The sequence below is a fragment of the Gossypium hirsutum genome, chromosome A11 (assembly GCF_007990345.1).
Source record: "Gossypium hirsutum isolate 1008001.06 chromosome A11, Gossypium_hirsutum_v2.1, whole genome shotgun sequence".
In the NCBI taxonomy this organism is placed as follows: Eukaryota; Viridiplantae; Streptophyta; class Magnoliopsida; order Malvales; family Malvaceae; genus Gossypium; species Gossypium hirsutum.
Genome location: NC_053434.1, coordinates 59,697,291 through 59,702,004, shown reverse-complemented (window position 1 = coordinate 59,702,004; position 4,714 = coordinate 59,697,291). Strand labels below are relative to the sequence as shown.

At 37.5% G+C, this 4,714-nt stretch overlaps 1 non-coding gene across 1 annotated transcript; it reads right to left on the bottom strand.

Moving 5' to 3' along the window:
• Nucleotides 1-2,296: 2,296 nt before the first annotated feature.
• LOC121210656 (small nucleolar RNA R71) lies at nt 2,297-2,402 on the bottom strand. The gene has a single exon (XR_005905770.1). It is a non-coding gene; the product is annotated as a small nucleolar RNA R71 (small nucleolar RNA).
• Nucleotides 2,403-4,714: the final 2,312 nt, after the last annotated feature.

Below are 4,714 nucleotides of genomic sequence, written 5' to 3'. Positions count from 1 at the left end.
AGGCCTCCTCAGGTGTTTTATTGTTGATCATTCCACTGGCTGCTACATCAATCATTTGCCTTGTTGAGGGATTCAAACCGTTGTGAAAGGTTTGAACTTGTAACCATAGAGGTAACCCATAGTGTGGACACCTTCTCAATAAGTCCTTGTATCTCTCCCATGCATCGTAAAGTGTTTTGATAAACCGTAAATTATATATATTTTTACACCATGTTTAATGCATTTTATGGATGATTTCTCACTAGAATTGGTGAATTCGATGCTCCTAATGCTTTAATTCAAAGATTTACACTTAGGAGAGCATAGGAGAGCGAACGGGGCCAAAAATGAGCCAAAAAGGGACAAAATAGACCAAATCGAGAAGATGACATGGCCTAAGCCTTGCCACACGGGTATCTCACATGCCCGTGTCTTTCAAGGGTGTCGACCAAGGCTTTCACAATTCACATGGTCTGGCCATTGACCCACACGGTCGTGTGCAATTTAACAGATCGAACACGGCCTGGCAATCACGTCACACGGTCGTGGCACACGGGCGTGTCCCTGTCGAGCCCAAGTTAAGTCCAATTCGGAAAAGGTTATTTTTGAGGGCTTCTAGGCATTCCAAAGCCTATAAATACACCCTAGAAGAGGAGAAAAAAGGAGACGGAGAAGGGGGGTAAGGATTACCCTAAGGAAGTCGATTGATCCATCTTAGAAGCCGGATTCATCATCAAGACTGAAGATCTCTCCTCAATTTCCCTTCAGGAGTTTTGGGTTTTCTTTATGTTTTGTATTCTTTATTCTTCAGAGATGTTTTCTAATTTAGTTATGAACTAAACCCCTAAATACCTAAGGGGAATGAAACCTAAGACAAATTTGTTATTATTTTCTGAATTGTATGATAAATATTTAACTTGTTCTTAATTATGTGTTCTTAATTCTTGTTTTGATATCCCTGGATACTGATTCAAGACACGCTCTTATTCAGAGGAGGAATAGACCCTGTCTAAGAGTACATTTGTCGTAATTAAGTGGAGTTGATTGTGCGCCTAGAAATAGGGTGACAAGATTTTGCCAGATTAGGGTGAAACCTAATAAGGGGACCCATAGATCGAGTTAATGCAACCCTAGAGTGTTAATTAGAGAAAATTCTCAGTTATTCAATCTAGGGATTAGACGTTATTAGTCTTGGATAGGGATAATAACATAACTTAGGGATCTCTTTGAAACAAGTTGCATGAATAAATCGTCTGATTCGGAGCCAGAATAACTAGTAAAGTCTAGGTGGATTTTTCCTTAGGTATTGTCTCAAGTCAATCGATTTTCCCAAAAGCAATTCCCCAATTCTTTTCTCTGTGTGTTCTTAGTTTAAATAATTAGTTGATTAAAACAAACCCTTTTATTCTTAGGCTAGATAATAAAAAGATAGTTATTTCTAGTACTTTTGGTTCCCTTGGGTACGATATCCCGGTCTTGCCATTACTATACTATTGTTTAATAGGTGCGCTTGCCTTTTCGTCGTGATAATAGTTAGTCTAGGTTTGATCTTCATTATAAATATTTATTACTAGTTACGAATCACGCGATCAAGTTTTTGGCGCCGTTGTCGGGGAACTAAAATATTAGGAATGCTAAATTTTTATTACTTTAGCCATTTAATTTTCTTGCAATTTAATTTAATTATTATTATTATTATCTATTAATTTACTTATCCTTTCTCTTGGCAGATTTTTATAGTTTATGACAAGAAGAAACCCGTCGGGACCATTACTTTTTGATGAAGAAATCGATCATACAGTTTGTAGAAATCAAAGAGAGATAAGCCGTAGCTTACGATACACGGAGAATGAGCAAGAAGACGATACTCAACCCCCAACCAAAGAGATGGCTGGAAACCAAGGCAATCAGCTACCTCCTGCAATTGCGTCTAATCAAAATCCTGCTCCACGCACTATGTATGATTATGCTAAACCTTCTTTAACAGGAACTGAATCTAGTATAGTTAGACCTGCTGTAGCTGCAAATACTTTTGAATTAAAACCTAACACTATTTAGATGATACAGCAGTTTGTTCAGTTTGATGGTTTGCAGGATGAAGATTCCAACACTCACTTAGCAAATTTCCTGGAATTTTGCGATACATTCAAAATCAATGGAATTTCTGATGATGCCATTCATCTTCGGTTATTTTCCTTTTCACTGAGAAACAAAGCTAAACAGTGGTTGAACTCGTTACCAAAAGGGTCTATCACTACTTGGGAACAAATAACCGAGAAATTTTTACTAAAATATTTTCCGCCGGCTAAAACAGCTAAATTATATAATGATATCTCTTCTTTTCTGCAAATGGATTCAGAAACACTTTACGATGCATGGGAGAGATACAAGGACTTACTGAGAAGGTGCCCTCACCATGGGTTACCGCTTTGGCTTCAAGTACAAACATTCTACAATGGTCTGAATCCCTCGACTCGGCAAACCGCTGACACAGCTGCTGGCGGAACCATCAACAACAAAACACCTGAAGAGGCTTATGAATTCATTGAAGAAATGTCACTGAATAACTATCAGTGGCAAGTCATAAGGACTAAGCCAACAAGAACAGCCGGTGTTTATAACGTGGACTCAGTTACTATGCTGTCAAATCAGGTAGAACTTCTCAATAAAAAGATTGATAGTTTTCTTGGTTCTACGTAGGTACATCCAGTAATGAGGTGTGACTTAAGCGGAGGAGGTGTGCATACAGAATATCAATCCTTCAATCCCACAACCAAAGAGGAACAAGTCAACTATATGGGTAATAATAACTTTAGATCTCAAAATAACCCATATAGTAATACTCATAATGCAGGTTGGAGGAACCACCCAAATTTCTCCTAGGGTGGTCAAGGAAATCAAAAGCCACAAAATCCTCAGGGTTTTCAACAACACCTTATCAACAATAGAAGAAACCTAACCTTGAGGAGATGCTCTCAAAGTTCATATCAGTGTCTTAAACCCGTTTCCAACATACCGAGACAGCACTTAAAAATTAACAAGCATCGATCCAAGAACTCGAAACTCAGATAGGCCAGCTTTCCAAACTGATCTCTGAACGACCACAAGGTAGTTTGCCAAGTAATACCAAACCTAACCCAAGGGAACAACTCAATGTAATTAATACGCAATTAATTCAAAATCTTAGGCAGTTTCCCCAAGTCTAGGTATTACTTTGAATTGGAATTCACGAGTCTAAACATCAAAAAGCCATAATTTTTGTGACATTTTTGAGCCTTTTGAGCATCTATTCATCCTTTCATGCTCACTTTTATTATTGCTTTGAGTGCGTCAGTATTGAACTGTTATTTTAGAACTTGCTTGATTATGCATGTCGATACCACACCATTTGATTTGATATATCAAAATGATTAAGGCACTTAGGATTAACCCACTCATGCCATGAAAAGCCTACCTCCACGATTAACCCCTAGTAAACCCCCTTGAGCTTAACAAGCCATTTCTTGTATTACCCTTAATATTAACCTTTAACCCATTATTGTTGAAATCTCTTAAATTAATCCCTATTTTTGTCGAGATTTGAGTTGAATGGATAGCCTAGCTATGTTTTGTTCTTGATATTTAGTCTATATTATTTAACTTGTTCTTAAAAAAAATATATTTATATATATTAGTAATTCCATATTCTGAGAAGAAGCTCTATTGTACGCAAGTGAAGATTAACTCTTTTTTTAGTTAGGCAATTTTCAATTCAATCTCGATTTTAACCCTTTCTTTTCAGCTTGTGACCACAAGCCCTAACCAAGCCGCATTACAACCCTCTAAAGACCTTTTTGATTGATGTATCATGTTAAATTATAGTGGTGGAGATTTGATTTTCATGCAAGCCTGTGGTAATGACTTTTCATTATTGACTATTGAGTGCTTCATTTATTGTCCTTAAACACCTCGAGTGATTTGAGTGAATCTTTAGTGAGGATGTGAAACTCTGTGATATTCTAAATCAAAGGTAATTACTTAGATGCGGAGAGACACCTATGTTTTCATGATTAAATACTCAACTTGGAATGTTTGAAACTTTTATGTTTTTTTTAGTTGAATTCTCAATGTATGATTACCTATGGATTATTTTGAGATATTATCGATAAGAATTATAAGTTGAGAAAGATTTATTTTGATTATGAGTTGAGAATTTTGCTTGAGGACAAGCAAATGCTTAAGTGCGGGGGTATTTGATAAACTGTAAATTATACATATTTTTACCCCATGTTTAATGCATTTTATGGATGATTTCTCACTAGAATTGGTGAATTTGATGCTCCTAATGCTTTAATTCCATATTTTACACTTAGTAGAGCATAGGAGAGTGAAAGGGGCCAAAAACGAGCCAAAAAGGGACAAAACAGACTAAATCAAGAAGATGACACGGCCTAAGCCTTGCCACATGGGTAGCTCACACGCCCGTGTCTTTTGAGGGTGTCTACCAAGGCTTTCACGATTCACACGGCCTGGCCATTGACCCACATGGCCGTGTGCAATTTAACAGATTGAACACGGCCTGGCAATCACGTCACATGGCCATGGCACACGAGCGTGTCCCTGCCGAGCCCAAGTTAAGTCCAATTCAAAAAAGGCCATTTTTGAGGGCTTCTAGGCATTCCAAAGCCTATAAATACACCCTAGAAAATTCGCCAAGTGAGTGTTGGGATCCTTATCCTGCAAACTATCAAACTGA